This window comes from Gossypium hirsutum, chromosome A12 (genome assembly GCF_007990345.1).
Source record: "Gossypium hirsutum isolate 1008001.06 chromosome A12, Gossypium_hirsutum_v2.1, whole genome shotgun sequence".
In the NCBI taxonomy this organism is placed as follows: Eukaryota; Viridiplantae; Streptophyta; class Magnoliopsida; order Malvales; family Malvaceae; genus Gossypium; species Gossypium hirsutum.
Window position 1 is genome coordinate 98,083,401 of NC_053435.1, and position 18,665 is coordinate 98,102,065.

The 18,665-nt window shown below is 29.8% G+C and overlaps 2 non-coding genes across 2 annotated transcripts; both read left to right on the top strand.

The window, feature by feature from the left end:
• Positions 1 to 682: 682 nt before the first annotated feature.
• LOC121211602 (small nucleolar RNA Z267) lies at positions 683 to 760 on the top strand. Its single transcript, XR_005906821.1, has one exon. It is a non-coding gene; the product is annotated as a small nucleolar RNA Z267 (small nucleolar RNA).
• A 114-nt stretch (positions 761 to 874) lies between these two features.
• On the top strand, positions 875 to 969 carry LOC121211603 (small nucleolar RNA R44/J54/Z268 family). Its single transcript, XR_005906822.1, has one exon. It is a non-coding gene; the product is annotated as a small nucleolar RNA R44/J54/Z268 family (small nucleolar RNA).
• Positions 970 to 18,665: the final 17,696 nt, after the last annotated feature.

Consider the following 18,665-nt stretch of genomic DNA (forward strand, 5'->3'; position numbering starts at 1 on the left):
ATTATTTTAATTTAGTTATAAATAAACTTTTGATTAGATAAGGATAATGATTGATGAAGAAAGATCGATCAAGAGAGAAGTCAATGACTTTAACACATTGTAGTTGTGTACATAATTTTTTTAAATTTCTTTTATAATTATTTCACTGTTTTTTTTTTGTAAATTTTAAAATTTTTCGGATAATGACATCATTATAACGTTGTGATCTAATAAGTGGTGAATAATGAGGGACTGAAAGTTGCAATCAACATTTTTTACACCGATGGAGTCTTAAACATAAAAAAGGAAAACTTTAAAGGCCAAAATAGAAATAAACGGAATATCTTACAAAATCTTGAGCATATCTTTAAACCCGATTCCCCAACACAAGGCTCAAACTTGAAACAAACAACCTGATTTGTACCTGCACCTGTCTGGGCCGAAGAGCTCAAACCAATGGGCAAAATATATGGGCTGCATTATGTACATTAGCCCATCAGTCGTCAAACATAACCCTTAACCCTAAACTGGTACCCTTCCCTTCTCACCTCTATATAAATAACCCACATAAACCTAGAAGCTTGCCTTGAAAATAAACCCCAAGTTCTTTGGGTTGTATGGCATCCTACTCTACCACTTCCTCTTCCTGCATTTCTTATAAAATCCTAACCTCCATATCTTTTTATCTTGTTTTATGCTTCTCTGTTTGCCTATGATGGTATTAAATATACTTTGAGAGATTTTTTTTCCTCATTGAAAACGATCAAATCTGAGGCAAAAAAAAAAAAGAAATGGATACTTTTTAATTCTTGCCGTTACATTGTGATTTGTTGTTTAGTTTTGATTATCATAAAAAAAGGGGGTTTTATCTATTTATATATACATATGGAAGTGATAGGCAGATGATGATAAGAATAGACAGGGACATCTGCACTCCCTTCTTTGGGTGATTGATGACTTAGTCTTAAATGAGAATCTCTCTGATGCTTTATCTTATTTCTTTTCAGTTACTCTGCTCTTTTTGCTAGTTTTGTCCACTAAAGTTTAAACTTGCTTTGTTTCATAGTTACGAAGATAGGTTTTATATATAAAATCTAAAAATGGTTTCACATCGATTTGTTTTGAATTGAAGTTTTAACTGTGGAGTATAGATTTTGGTCAGAGCTCACTGTTCCGCTTTTTATATATATATTTATATTTATCTTTTAAAGTAATTTATATATTTGTATTTTTTGGGAAAAATTTTATCACACCAACACCCAAAATATTTATATTTATAAAAATATATGGGAGCGATAAAAAAACTTTATATGGTATGAAATATTACTTATTATTTAAAGTAAAGAGTATTTAATAATTTTATTGGTGCGTGAGCATTGAATAAGCTCGTGTGGTCACTTTCTATTAGATAATAAATTATATAAAATTATTTAATTTTTTATTTAGTTTTTCACTAATACGTTTTCTTTTACATGAATATTATAAGAAATTAAAAGATTACTTAAAAAAAATGAAAGAGGGGTTTTAAGGTAACTTCCTGATTATAGGTTATGACATTCAATAGAAGCAGTGGAAGTTGCTGGAAATTTGATCTGTTCAATCGTTTGGTTAATCCCGAATATTTATTGAATTTTAAATAAATAAAAAAATGGTAAGATTCAAAAATGAATTTGGACAAATTAGTGGCTTAATCTAATATTATATTTATAATAAAACAACTTTATATTTAAAAATTACAAAACCAATTGCTTCGGTCGAAACCCATATTTAAAGCCCTATTAACTTGATCTCAAATCAAAATCTAAAAGCCTAAAGTCATTCATCACTTAAAAAGACCTAATGAATTATCTTTGCAACATTAACATAACTATCTGCCGTCACTTCTACTCTCAAACTCTCGTTTCTCTTTTTTATTTGGTTAAATTACATCTTAGGTCAAATTAAAATAATATTGTTTCTATTTTGATCATTTTAAATTTTTATTATCAATTTAATCACTCTAATTAAGATAATTGTTTAAATTGGTCAATTTTATAAAAAATTTTGTTAGTCCATTAATGAATTATTAATGTGACATTTTTTTACTTTTGACTAAAGTTAAAGGGTCACTTTATAATTAGTTCAAAACATTTTATTTGGTTTATTTGCAATATAAGAGCCACAAAATTTTCTCACCACCTATCGTCTATGCACCATCTTTATTGCTCCTCACTCCATAGGAATAATGTTTCATCACAAGGGTGTACAAAAAGCATTGGTTGCATTTTGACCATCGTACAAATTACAATCGAACAAACTTTAGGCCGGTTACTATCGATAAGCTGTAGGTGAAGTTGGACTAAAAAAACACGAGTCGTCATGTAAAGAACTTAGGGTGTTGTCGAATCTTGCCTAGCAGATAAGGAGATGACAAAATTTTCAATTCCGACGAATAACTTAAACCCAATATCCTTAATATTTTTTCAATCATCCTTATTGAATAGCTTGGATTTTTCACCACAATTTAATTGAATCTTCTCAATTGGGACATAGTCAACATCTAGGACAAGATGAAAGAGAAGCAACAAAGAAGCATTAATGGTAAAAAGCTTGGGAAATGATTGAGTACCAAATGAGTTCTTCATGGATTTAGTACAGGATCCAAGGAAGGAAAATATATTTAATCTTTAAGAACAAATGAAAAACCAAAGGAAACCCATAATTTTTTTTTGCTAGAAAAGAGCAAATATTTGAGAGATTAAGATAGAAAACAAGAAACTAGCTAAAGAAAAATAAAGGGGACAAAAACAAAAGAGAAGGGCTTTGAAATAAATTTACCTATGAGTCTTTGCTACAAGAAAATGACAACACTTTCACTCAGCAAGTGATGAGAGGCTTAAGGCTCAATTTTAGGCCCATAGACATGTAAGGCTTACAATATCTCAAGGCCCAATAGTGAGGTCAAAGACAAAGCAAATCAAAGCAGAATTGAACGGGACCATACAAGGCTTTGTTACAAAGGCCCCCAATAGTTAGTTAAGTTAGTTATTTGATAAGTTGTCATGCTTATTTAACATACACCGAATCTTATTAGGATTAGGAGACTAGTTAGGGATTGGGAAACTATATATAGGGTGTGTTATGCCCTATTCATTCATTGATTATTCACTTTTGAGTTAATGAAATTCTCTTTAAGTTTTCATTTGAAGAATTTCTCTTGGGTTTTCTTTTAGAAAACTTTAAACAATTTTTTTAGATTGTAGGAATCATCTTCAAATTTTGTCTTGCCAATGAGTCTTGCTTGGAGGGAAAATTTGAGTCGTTTGAAAGGAGTTGTGGATTCGTCTTATTTCCAAGGCTCCCTAGGATTTCTACACGCCACTCTCTTTTTTTCCATCTCTCTTATTTCTTTTCTTTGTTTTTCTATTCTATTATTTGTACTTTGAATCTAACCTTTGATTTTACTTAATTTCAAGTCTTGCTTCAATCAAGAGGGGTGTTCTGTTGGATCTGGTGCCCTAAGTGTAGTATTTTTGTCCAAGTACACTTGTAATTTTTCGAACAGATTGATTAATAAAATAAATTAATTGATTACAATTAATATACTTTGTATTATTGTCCTCAAATGGTTTTCGCACACAAGGGGGTTTTGCACACTAGGGGTTTTTGTTAAGGGTTCACATATACAGGGGGTTCGCCTATATTGATTTCTTACTTCAGTTATACAAAATGATTTAAGTTTAGATCCCACACATGATTTGAAGACACAAAGACCTTAATTTGGGAGAGGAGATTGATGATCTACTTGGAAAGGGACGATTTTGAAAAGCTTAAATCCTTTTTCTTTGAAAATTGATTTGGAAAATGGTGGAGAAAGAGAAGAACTTGAGAGTGTGTTTCTTGAAAATTTACTACGTTAAAAACTCTAGGGTTTGAATAAAATTGGCTATTTATAAAGCTTTCTTTACCTAGTTGAAATAAGTTTTAAGAATTCATGTAGAATTAGGATTATTTTAAAATAGTGACTAAATTTAAAAAAAAATAGTTTTTGGATGGGTTATTTTGAAATTTTAACACTTTTATGGGGTAAAAATAAGAAAATAAAATATTCTGGTTAAATGCACTTTCAAACTTGGGACCTAAGGATAAGTTAACTGTCGTAACCATTCTTTTGGAAAACGGGAATCGACTTGGATTTTGTAAATGAAAATGAAAAACGGATGTGGGAGTCGCCACCAATCTTTTTTGATGAGGTGTGATCAGATCACCTTAATTAATCATTTTAATAAAAGTTAAGATTTACTAAAACGATAATTTTTGGTCTACGAAAATCAGAAAATGAGTTCGGGAGTCGGTTACGCACGAGGAAGGATTAGCACCCTCGTAACGCCCAAAGTTGGTACCTAGTTGATTAATTAGTGTCTTTGTTGTTGAAAATTTGAAAACTTGAAAGACTTTGAAATACGATCCCTTTTTGTATTAATGCTAATTTAAAAATGATTGAATAAATTAAGCGGATGTTAAGGACTCTCTCATCTCGAAGTAATAAAATATCATGCCCAGTAAGTTAGGACACGACATCTCGAACTTTGAGACTGAGCTTGCCTTTTATTTAAAATTAATGTATTTTAACTTCTTTTAAAAGGATATTCGGTTAGTTAGAGTGAACGAGGAAAATCGAAACCCAGTAAGTTAGGGTACGTTCCTCGAATTTCCGAACACTGAATATTGCCTTTATTTGCAAAAAATCTTATTTCGAGGTAACAAAATGTCATACCCGGTAAGTTAGGGCACCACACCTCGTATCTCCGAAAATAAGCATTTTTTTTAACTCACATTATGATTAAAAGGAATATTTCATTATTTAGGTTAAATGAGAAAAATCGAAACCCAGTAAGTTAGGGCACGATTATCTCGAATTACCTAATACGGAATATTACTTTTATGAAAGAATTGTTTTAATATATTGAGTAAGAAAAATAACGTAATTTATAGTCAAAAAATAAAAGCAAATTATAATATTAATATGAATAATAACATAATAATAGGTGCGACAGTGTCAAAAACGATAATATGAGCAACTATAAAAGATGAGGTAATAGCAAGGCTAGTAATATGCAAATATAAACAAATACATGAGGAAAATGAAATGATCGAACACATAAAAATAAATAAAACACGGCAAAATAAAAATGACAATGATAACGAAAACGATAATAATAATATAAATAATAATAGTATGAAACGATAATAACACATGGTATTAAACATGATGATAATAATGTAAATATGAAATAGTAGGGAACATATATATGTACAACATATAATACTAGATTAAAAATATATATACAATTTTTATTGAAAACAGTAATAATAAAAATAACTAATGCTAACGGTATATAAATATATACATATATGTATTAAAATATATACATAATAATAGAAATAAAAATGTATACGTAGTATTAAAAATATATACATAATATATACATACTAGAAATGATAGTATTGAAACACAAATATTACATAATATATACACACATATATATATAATAATGATATTAGAAGTATGTACAAAAATAAAAATAGTATAATAAAAAGTGGAAAATAATGATAATAATACATGAATAAAGAAAAAAACATATATATATACATACATATATCAAGAACATATTTATGATAATAGTATTGAGTATTAAAAGTATGTATACAATATAGACAAAAATATAAAATATAGTATTGAAAGTATTTACATAATATAAAAAATATATATGAATAATGTGATATTAAAAATATATACATAAGAATATAATAAAAAAATATATAACATAAAATATATACATAATATGGTATTAAAAATATGTATAATACATACACATTAGAAATAATAATAATGTTACAAAACAATTATTAATAATACTTCATAAATATATACATATATATGTTAAAAATAAATACATATTAATATTAAGATGATGATAATATTAAAATAATCATTGATGACTTTACATATAAATATATATACATATAAGTGTAATAATAGTAATTATAATACTAATACTAATAATAAATATAATAATAGTAGTAAAAATAAATACAATAATAATCATAAAAATAATATAAATAATGTGTACATGAAAAATAATAATGATATGATAATAATAAAAAAACAAAAAAGGACGATACAATATAATAATAACGTAAGGAAAATAAAATAATAATATTTATAATAATAGAAAATAAAAGAGTGTATTTAAAAGTATATATATAATATTATTGGAACTAATATTAAAAATTAAAATAGCAAAAATAATATAAAAATCAACTTAAATTAAAAACGAAGTTTTAGGGCAAATTTAAAATAAAAAAAGAAGAAAAGGGCTTATTTAAACGCACGTGAAACAACGGAGGGCCTAAAGTGCAATAACCCCCTTCCTAAAACGTACAACATCAGCTAGGATTAAATTGGAAATCGCGACAGATTTTGGGGCCAAATTAAAAATAAAAAATAACTTAATTGCAAAGTAATAAAAAAGCGAACGGGCTAAACGCGTAAATAGCCCCTCCAATGAAAACACGCGGATCCTAAAGTTGGAGCGGGTCGGGTTGCGGGTCGGCCATGGGTTAAGGGCCAAAACGACGTCGTTTTGGCATTAGTGACTTAAGCTCAAAACGACGTCATTTTGATGGGCTATATAAGTCAAATTTCCCTAAAAAAAACTCATTTTCTCCATTTCATAAAAAAAAACTAACCCATTCTCTACTCTCTCAAGGCCTTCTCCCTCCGGCCAAACTTCGGCTATGTCCACCGCCGTCCTCCGCCGCCGGCCACCGTCGCTGGCCACCGCGCACGGTGGCCGAAAATTTCAAAAAGGTATTTTTTTCTCTTTTTTTGTATATTTTTATATATATACCTTGATATATTTTAATATATGAATGAGAAGAGATAGATTCGAATAATAAAATAAAAAAGGAAAAAAAGAAAAGAAGAAAAAAAATCTTAAGCCGATTTGCACTTCTTTTTTTCGATGGCTTTGTTATTATCTTTGTTCTTGTATTGCTTGCTGTTTTTTTCCAAGAAAAATCTTCAGAGAGATTAAACTATTTTTTGCTTAAATCTATTTTTGTTTTTATTTTTCACAAATGCTCAATGTTACAATGGTTTTAGATTTGGCTCTTTATAGCCACTTATAACTTGTTTCCCATTTGATTGCTCTATTCCTTTTGTAGGTGAATGGCGGTGGAGAAAGTGGCCGATGTGATGGAGGCAGGTGGTGTCAGAAGGTGGTTGGCCAAAAGCCAAGCATAGGGGTGGTGGCTAGGGTTTTTCTTAGGTTTCTTTTTTCTGATTTTTTGTATTGGGCTGTTAATTTTGGGCTTGGGGTATTTAGGTTTTGTTGGGTAAAAAAAAATTTTAAGTTGGGCCAAAATTGGGCCTCAACATTAACGCCTTACCATTAAACCAATAAGCTCATTCTGATTAATTCTTAGTAGAACTTATTTTTAAGACTTTTTAATTTTCTTACCCTATACTTTTAAAAAAAATACTAAATTTTTATCCTTATTTCTTCTAACTCTATTTTTGGGATGTGACAACAGAAGCCCTACTCGCTTAAGCTTCTCCGATTTTGATCTTTTCGTCCTCTGCTGTTTGCAGTGATCATTGGTAGCTTGGGTGGCTAGGGTTTATTTTCCTTTAGGATGGGATTAGGCTTGGTTAAGCCCTTGTACTTTATGTTTGTTTGTTTTTTTTTAAGTTGATGGACCCATTTGCTTGTACTCTTTTATGATACAATGATATTGATTCATCGTCTCAAAAAAAAAGAGAGAGAGAGAGAGAGACATAAAAGAGGAAAAAGAAGAACACTTAGAGGGAGAAAGTGAAGATAAAAAATGAAAATGAAAATGTATTTTAAAAATATTTTTAAAATGATTTTATGTTATTTATAAATATATTTTATTTAAAAGTTAATTCTTGTTTAAAATATTAAACTATGTTGGTAAATGTATCATGTTTAATATTTTTAAAAATTATTATTGTAATTTCAATTTTATATTAATTTAATAAATTGAAATAATATAAATTTTAAATTTTAAATATAAAAAATTATTATTTAATTAAAAAGTAAAATTATTATTCTTTAATAATATTTTAACCAAACAAACAACATTGAAACATTATTACTCTATTCCATTTAATTAATCAAACTACGCATACTAAAAATCTTATCACACATGAATGCATGTGAAAACTATAAATATAGAATATAAATGTGTAATTAAAAATAACAAACAATAAATAACGAAATATATGGCTTGAAACTAATTATTAATAATAATTACACATGAAATATGTATGCTACTAAATTTAAAAAAATAGATTTAATTTAAGAAAGTAATAAAGTGTGCATAATTAAAATTAAAATGTATAATATATTAAATTACGGCTTTAGTTGAGTGGTAAATAAAATGTTTTATTAATGCAATTGGTTTTGGTTCAAATCTCATCGTATGAATATTTTTATTAGTTTTTTTAAAGAAAAAAAACTAAAATACCATCAAATAATTTAACTTAATTTAATTAAAAAAGATATTTTCATAATTTAACAATTGAATTGATAGCTTGATTGAGGGTTATCCCAACTTAAATAATAGATAATATATATGATATCTTTTACCTCATTCCCACCAAATTACTATTATTTTCTTACTCCATCCAAATATAGTAAATCAAAATTCTAAAGTGGTGAAAAATTTATCCAATCTTGAGAATTGAGATGACATTGTGGGAAAATATTAGGTACACTATTAATGGGATTTTTGGACTTCAAAAATAGAGTTAAGAGGTTGACAAAAACTCTATAAAAATATAGTAAAATAATAAATAAATAACATAAGATAAAATTTAAAATTTAATTATAGAGTAAAAAATATATATTGTACCAAAATACAAAGTCTGAAATTGTTGCTGATACAATTAGATAATTATAATCCAAAAAAGAAAAGAAAGGGGGCAAAGGCAATGTCAAGTTGCCGATTCCCATACACATGGATAAATTGGCAAGTGGGGTCAAACTTTGATTAGGAAACCCAGTAATCCACGTCAGTTCCACGCTTATTTGACTCCACCTTCACTTTCATAATTCCGGATATTGATTGCTTGCCAGATCATACATATTCTTCATTCAGATCCCACATTGTTTTCAAGTACAATTTTATCTCATATAAATATCTTTTTAAAAATTTTTAAATTTTATAATACATATCATATTTTTATTTTCATTTGTAAAATTCAAAATATTAGGTTAAACTTTATTATTAGCCCTTGTACTTTATGAAAGTTGTGAATTTAATCATATATTTTAATTTGATAAATTTTAATATCAGCACTTTTCGAATTTTAAAACTTCAGTATTTACCAAACAATAATTGTTAAATTTATTATTATTTTTATTTTTAAAATCTAATGCAATAAACATATTATCATATATATAATACCACGTCAGCTTGTTATTTTCATACATTACTTACTACAATCCCCGTTAATTAATTAATGATTGTCATTTATGTCAAGATTGAAATTTCAAAACTCAAACAATAATTGGAGAATATAGACTAAGTCCGCAACTTGACACATTGTAAAAGATTAGTATTTGAACTTAACCAAACAAATTTTATTACTGTTTGAGTTAGGACTAAAATTTTAAAATTCGAAATGTACATAGACTAAATTTAACCAATTCAAAAAATACATGAATTAAATTTGATCAAATTAAAGTACAGAGATTAAATCTACAATTTTTGAAAAATACAAGAACTGATAGCAGAATTTAACCTTTATATTATCATGTATTAAAATATATGCTTTTGTTAGAAATTTTTAGTTATACTTCTAAAATGCAAGTATGTTGCAATAGACTTTCTATTTGTTGTTTACATCTGGCCTAAACCAATTTTCATATTTTGAGTGTTGTTTATTTTTTATGTGTAAGATATTTATTGAGTGATTTTTATCATAATTTTTATGCAAAGAATTATGAATTTTTATAAGAGGAAACTAGAATAATTATGTAGTTTTAAGAGTCCTTGAATTGTAGGATTTTATGTTTTTTTTTTGTGTGATTATCCTTTGACTTCAATATGAGACTTTGTAGGAGTTTATTTGGAAAGAGATCTTGATTAGATTATGGAGGATTATTTGGAAAGATATTGAATGTGAGATTAAGTAAGAGGTTATTTGGAAAGAAGTTTGTTCCTTTAGAGTGGTGTCGATTGGAGCTAATATTGGAAAGCACTATTCTGTCTATTTTGAAAGGCTTTCTTTGTGCCTTTTGTGAGAGCTTATTATACACATATTTGAGTGTGTTTATTAGCCTTACATAAGGAGGTTTGGGTGGAGAGTGACTGCACACAAACAGTATGATCTTTGTTGTTACAATTATCTTTTGGTGAGCTTAGGTAGATTGAGTTGATTAGTAAAGTTTGTACTATGGAAAATTTGAACAGTGGATTCATTCTCTAAGTAAGGCCCCACAAAGGTGGGTTGTTGAATTGAACCGCGTCAACAAATCATTGTTCTCCATCTTTTATTTATCTTCTTTTTTTCTCATTACAACTATCAAAAAAAAACTTTTAATGTAGCACTAATTGCATTTGCCAACTAAAATAGGCTATTTACTATACTTAATCAAACTTTCAATTGGTATCAGAGCTACACGTCGAACATAAAGTCCGGAGAGCTATGGAGGCCATAAGAGAAAAAAATTCTACCTTTAGTCCACATTTATTGATTAATGCTTCAAATTATACCTATTGGAAAGCTCAAATAAGGTTAATTGTGAAATCCATTGATGAGGGAACTTGGATGGCTAGAGAAAGCCTACAACTACTAATAAAAATATGATTGTGTCACTGAAGGTAATAAGTAGTTGCACTACTGAAAAAGAAAAAGTTGTTAATTAAAACTCAACGTCATTTTTAATTTTTTTGACATTGAGAAATTAAGAATAATATTGATGTATGATTCAGCAAAGGAAGCATGGACTATCTTGGAAAACCAACATAAAGGAACAACCTTTGTAAAATTATCAAAGCTTCAAATACTTAATATCAGGTTTGAAATTTTAAAAATGAATGAAGATGAAAATATTTATGAATTTTGTACTCGTTTATGTGAGATTTCTAATGGAGCTTTTTGTCTTGGTGAGTGTTTTTCCACGGAGAAATTGGTGTAGAAAATGCTTCAAACATTACTTGAATTTTTTTCTAAAAGTGACCATAATCGAAGAAGCCAATGATATTACCTCCATGTGGCTAAATGAGCTTGTGGGTTCTCTCAGAACCATTGAATTAATCCATAAAAGCCTAAAGAAGAAATAGTAACACTTAAAAAAACATTACATTCATTATTTAATCAGTTGTTGCAACAATAGTTTCGTTTGCTACCACTTTAGAAGACTTGGAAGAAAAAGTGGACTATTGTCAAAGAACTTTACCCGAGCACTCAAAAGGCTATCCATGAAAAACAACAATGTTGATGGTGGGATAAACTTCCCAAAGAACAAGGGGAAGGTAATGGTTAAAGATAAAGAACTTTGTGATAAAAAGAAAGACATTCATTGTTATGATAGGAGGGATTTAATCATATTGAACATGAGTGTGCTAACACCCTAAAGAAATCTTTCACAATTACTTGGAGTGATGAAGAAGTAAGGGGTAAAGACTCTGAAGATGATGATAAAATTAGTAACTATATAGCTTTTACAACTACTATGGATCTCATGTTGCATCATCATCTTTGCTAGTAAAGACGATCCTGATGTGATTGTGATATTTCTTTTGGTAGTATTGAAAAAGCTTACAATGAGATGATAAAAAAAATAGGGTTGGTGGTTCAATTAAATCATGCCTTGTCAAAACCATTCCCCATTTAATACAATTTGATTTCTATTATGCTAGCCAAATTGAGAAAACTAATTTTGTTTTGTTATTCACATATACTTTTCTTAGGCAATAAAGACCCCAAACCCATATGTTTCATCTCCTATGTGGCAGAGTGACAATAACGCTAAAAGATATAGTGTTGCTAACGAGACTTCTAACATTTTATAATGAGAAGTTTTGAGCATTATCTAGGGTAGGTCATTTATCGAGCATTTGGAATAGGTATCAACCTTAAGTCTTATTTTCAAAGGCTTTAAAATAAGTTAAACTAGTTGAAGATATGCTTCGAGCATCTTTCACAAAATCTAGCAGTAGATGATATTGATCATCATGCTAGAGTGTACATTTTTTTATTGACAAATGTATGTTTTTTTCTGAAAGTATGACAACTTAGTTCGTACCATTTACCTCTCATTGCTATTAAATTTTCAAATGGTCGAAACATATAGTTGGTAATTTTCCATTTTGGCATGACTATACAAGGCATTATGCAAGGTGCGTAGAGTGTCAAGCAATGAAGTAAAAAATTTCCTTTCAATTTTACAATTGTATGAGGGGGTATCGACTTTCTTGGATAGCGTTTATACCCTTTCAAGCTCTCGATTTCTTTCTTGCTAGAAGGTAAGAGTAGAACCCAAAATCATAAAATCTATAACATTCTAAATGTGTTATTTTTATAGGTAAAATTTATTATGACATTTTATATTTTATAGATGGTCTAGTCATTGAACTATATAACTTACTAGAAAAGTAATTTGTTAACCATACAAGCAGCAATTGATGCACAATCTAAAGATTCAGTAATTTGTGTTTAATATTGTTGAGTTTATTTTGCTTTAATTAATATCACATCATAATGTAATTTAAATGCAATATTTTTTTTTCAATTTATGTGGATATCATACCAAGTAGAACAAATTATAGCCATATTAGCATCGAAGACACTTTCACACCTTCAAGTTTTTAACCTATGCATGTTGTTTATATGCTTTTGCATTATAATCAAGCATTCTGATAGTTTGAGATAGTCTAACAAATTTTGGCAGATCCAAAGAACATAGATCACTAACATCCCACAGATTTGCATTTGGGAAGAAGTATAATCGTAACACCCCTAACCTGTTTCTATCGCCAGTAGGGTTGCGGAGTATTACCGGAGTTCACAAGACAATGACAGATAATTCATGTCATTTAATATTCATATCCGAGACTAATCATATTGTCCCTTGAATGGACCATCGAGCCCTAATTTAAACATTAGAAACTAGTCAAGATTAAATCGGAATCTCAGCGAATTTTTTGCGAAATTTAAAAAATTCTTTTATATACAGGGCACACACGCCCGTGTGATCAAGGCACACGCTTGTGTAACCATAGGACACGTCTGTGCCGCAGGCCGTGTCCGACCCCGTATAATTCTCTGATTTATGCCACACGACCTACCACACGCCCATGTGTTAGGCCGTGTGGTCAATTTAATTATCATAAACTAAGTGCAGGTTTCACACGGCCAAGACACACACCCGTGTTCTAAGCAGTGTATCACACACGACTAAGACACATGCCCGTGTCTCTGCCCGTGTGCCAAATTCTAAACATTATGTTTCTCAAATTTAATATGTAGGGGACACACGGCCAAACCACATGCCCATGTGCTAGGCCGTCTGTCACACCCACTGTCAAGAAACACGCTCATTTGTCTACCCGTGTGGACAAAATAAGGCCATTTCTTTGTCTTATTTCTCACCCAAATTTAACCTTCAACCTACAATAACATTTGCATACATTTTCCAATCAATTCAAGTCATATAAATCAAAAAAACATCCTTAACATGTATGAAATAGTATCACATATTTATATGATCAAACTTACCTTCTTGTAATGATTTATATTTTACCCTAATTCACTTTAACCAAACCACATACATATAAGCTAAACATGACATATATCCTTATAATAACATGCCAAAACAATCCATTTTAAACCATTCCAATGGCTAAGTTACAAACAACTATTTACATGCCAACAAATGCCAAGTTAACCTATACATTCTATTATATCAAAATGAGATTACTTTTTATACCAAAACAAGCTGGAGGATAGTGTGATGGTTCTCCGGCCGTTCTCCAACATTAACGAAATTCCAAAACACTATAAAACAAAGAAACTAAAACCTAGTAAGCATTTAATGCTTAGTAAGTTCGTATAACAGAAAGTAAACTTACCAATCATATTCATTTAAATAAATATAACAATAACATACTTTTCAACAAATTAGAAAATTTGCCTAATCACATACATTTAAATAAGCAAGTTAGTCATATAATTCACATGTACATTAAGTAAGCATGGATGAGCTCATCATGCCGCACTCCTTTTAGGTATTTTAGAAGTATTCGGGACATAACTCTTTTAATCTCATAATTTCTCATGTCAGAAGTTTTGTCTGTTCAATTATTGAAATATCGATGGATACTCAGGTAATACACACAAGGTGTGCAAAACTATAAACCGCCAATTCGTAATCAGGGGTACCCATTAGGGCACCTAATTAGAGAGCACACTCTCGTGCCACATATTAGGATGCTCAGATAAGCCATGTAACAGGACACTTATCTGGGTTAATCAGGAAACCCATAAGAGTTTTAATTAGGGAGTTCATAGAGCTTATCAGATAACTTCGAAAAGTTAATATCAGGGAGCACCGGATAAGGTAAAAAGGAGTTCAAATAAACCATATCAAGAAGCCTATAAGAGTTAATATCAGGACGCTCACGTAGAGCTGCGTTTGTGTCTGCATTATATGCTGGATCACAACCGATAGAGTCATGTAACAGGACGCTTACACAGAGTTACGGTAGTGCGCAACACATGTAGAATCACTATCGATCAAGATGCTCGCAGGAACTATATAACACGATGCTCGAGAGGGCTATATCAGGATTGCTCGTTCGAGCTACATTCTGTCCGCAACATATGTAGGACCACATTTAATACATTATTCAAACGAAACCTAACATCTTAAAAACATTTCCGGGCATGTGATCATTTCATGTATTTATAACATTCATATAATTCACATAAATACATATTATACTCAATCCAAATACAACATTCAATTGAAACATATTAACATGTATAATATAGTTACACGAACTTACCTCAACATTTGTTTGTATATAAAAATCTACTAATTTGAAACTTTTTCTTTTCCTCGATCTAACTTCGAATTTGAGTTGTCCCGATCTATATAAATGAATTTAATCATCAATTTAATACAATTCATATACGATTGGATTCAAGTTACACCCTAGGCATATTACCATTTTGCCCCTATACTTTTCATAAATTTCAATTTCATCCCTAGTTTCGGAAAATGAAATTCATGCAATTTAATCCTTATTCTAAGCCTAACTGAAATTTTCATATAACATTACAGCATATGTATTTCAAAATTTTTAGAATTTTTCTATAACTTTTACATCTTTACAGTTTAACCCATAAATTACAATTTCATGAAAATTAACTTTCAAAAGTTGTTTATCTATCAACAACCTTTCATTTTCTACCATAAATTCCAAAATTTTAGCATATTCATCCATGGCAAAAACTTTGATACTTTGATAACCTTTCAAATTAATCCCCAAAATAGATAGATTAAACTATCTCGATCTCAAAATATAAAAATTACTAAAAACGAGACAAGAAAACATACCTAATTAAGCTTTATTAGTTTCCTTTCTCTCTCCTAGGGTTTCCTTGCAAATTTTGGGGATGAAGATGATATATAATGATAATATTTCTATTTAATTATTTATCATCCATTAATTTTTCCACTTTCTAATTTAGTCATTGCCTTTTTCTAATTTTTCCATAGATGATTTATCAAAAATATCTACTAAATTTTCTTTAATGGTCTAATTACAATATAAAGACCTCAATTATTGAATTTCGTAACTATTTGATGCTTATAGATACTAGAACTCAATTTTTGCATTCTATGAAATTTGGTCCTTTCCATAATTAAACACATAATTGATAAAATTTTCTTATCATAATTTTCATATAATATTTCTATCATAATACGGACCATGCAATAATATTAAAATAATTTTTTTCTAGCTTAGATTTATGGTCTCGAAACCACTGTTTCGATTTCACTGAAATTGGGCTATTACAACTCTCCTATTTTAAGAATTTTCGACCTTGAAAATCTTACCAGTAAAAAGGTTCGGGTATTGCTTTCTCATGGTATCCTCCGGTTCCCAAGTAGTTTCTTCAATCTGGTGTCGTTGCCAAAGAACTTTTACTGAATCTACCTTTTTATTTCTTAATTCTTTTATTTCACGAGCCAAAATTTTGATCGGTTCTTCATTGTAAGTCATATCAAGCTGGATCTTAATTTCTGTCGGAGAAATAACATGTGAAGGATCTGATCTATACCATTGTAACATGGACACATGGAAAACATTATGTATTTTGTCAAGATCTGGTGGTAATACCTACAGATAAGCAATGGCCAAACCGGAGAACTTTTTTTCACGGTAATACTTTTAAAATATCTTGTCGTCGACTTGAAACTCTATTTCTTTTTGTTTAAGATCAGCATAGGACTTGATGATCAGAGGCTGCTTTCAAACTATCTCGAATCATCTTTACCTTTTCTTCCGTTTCACGGATCAAGTCAACTCTGTGTATCTTTTTCTCACTGAGTTCTGTCCAGTACAACAGATTTCTACATTTATAGTCATATAGAGCCTCATACGGTGCCATTTTAATACTAGATTGATAACTATTCTTGTATGCAAATTCAACCAAAGGTAAATACTTTTTCCAATTACCTTCAAATTCCAAAATATAGCACCGAAGCATATATTTCAAAATTTGTATTACACATTTAGATTTGCCATCAGTTTGAGGATGTGGTATAAAAATACAATTGAGTACTTAGAGCTTCTTGCAATTTGTTCCAGAATCGGGATGTAAATCAAGGATTTTTGTCTGAAATAATGGAGACAGGCACTCCATGCAGTTTAACAATCTCTGAAACATATAATTCGACCAAGCTATCCAAAAAGAAATCTATACGTACCAAAATAAAGTGTGCAGACTTTGTCAACCAATCGACAATTACCCAAATAGCATTTTTCTTATTCGGAGATAGGGGTAATCCAGATAAAAAGTCCATGGTAATTCTTTCACATTTCAGTTCTGGTATTGTAACTGACTGTAATAATTCTAAAGGTTACTGATGTTCAACTTTTACTTGCTGACATATCAAACATTTAGATACAAATTCATAAATATCTCATTTCATTCCCGGCCACCAATACATCTTTTTCAGATCATTGTTCATTTTATTACTACCAGGATGAATAGATATGTTACCGTCATGAGCTTTATGTAAAATCTTCTGTACAAATTTTAAGTTCTTCAGTATACATATCCTGCCTTTGAATAACAAACAACCATCAAACCCAATCTGAAATTCTGAATCAAAATTTGACTCACATTGTACAAGTTTAGCCTATTACTCATATCACCCTTCTAAGCTTCACAGATCTGTTGTGGAAATGTCAATTTTGCTTTTAACTCAGCTATAATTAAACCATCATCTGACAATAACAATTGAGTATTCATCGCTCGCAAAGCAAATAAAGACTTTCTACTTAGGGCATCAGCAACCACATTAGCTTTTTCCTGGATGGCAGTTAATAACAAGATCATAATCTTTCAATAATTCAAGTCACCTGCATTGTCTTAAGTTCAAGTCTTTTTGTGACATTAAATACTTCAAAATTTTATGATCAGTAAAGATGTGACATTTTTCACCAAACAGGTAATACCACCAGATTTTCACTGCAAAAACAATGACTGCCAACTCAAGCCATGTATCGGGTAATTTCTTTCATGTGGTTTTAGTTGTCTTAAAGCATAGGATATTACTTTATCTTCTTGCATATCATTTACTGATGCATCACTGTAAATTATAAATTCTTTACCTAATTCAGACTGAACTAACATAGATGCTTTTGTCAATAAGGCTTTCAATCTATCAAAACTTTGCTAACATTTATCAGACTACTCGAATTTCACATCTTTTTGCAACAGACGAGTCATCAGAGAAGCTATCATTGAGAACCTTTTAACAAACCTTGGATAACACCCAGCTAATCCCAGAAAACTTTTGACTTTTGACACATTTTTCGGTAGCTTCCAATTAAAAATAGCTAATTTTTTTTTCGGATCCACCCTGATACCTTCAGCAGATATTAAATGTCCAAGAAAACCAACTTCTCGTAGCCAAAATTCACATTTACTGAATTTGGCATACAATTTTTTCTCACGTAGAGTTTGCAATACAATTCTCAGATGATCAGCATGTTCATTTTCATCTCGAGAATAAACCAAAATATCATCAATAAATATCACTACAAACCTGTCTAAATATGGTCTGAAAATTTTATTCATTAAATCTATGAATACTGTAGGTGCATTTGTCAACTCGAACAACATCACAAGAAATTCATAGTGCGCATACCTGGTTTTAAAAGCTGTCTTTGGCACATCAGAATCTTTTACTCATAGCTGATAGTATTTAGAACAAATATCTATTTTCGAAAATACAGTGGCATCTTTCAAATGATCAAATAGGTCATCAATTCGAGGCAATGGATACTTGTTCTTTATTATGACTTTGTTAAGTGGTCTGTGATCTATACACAATCTCAATGATCCATCTTTCTTCTTTACAAATAGAACT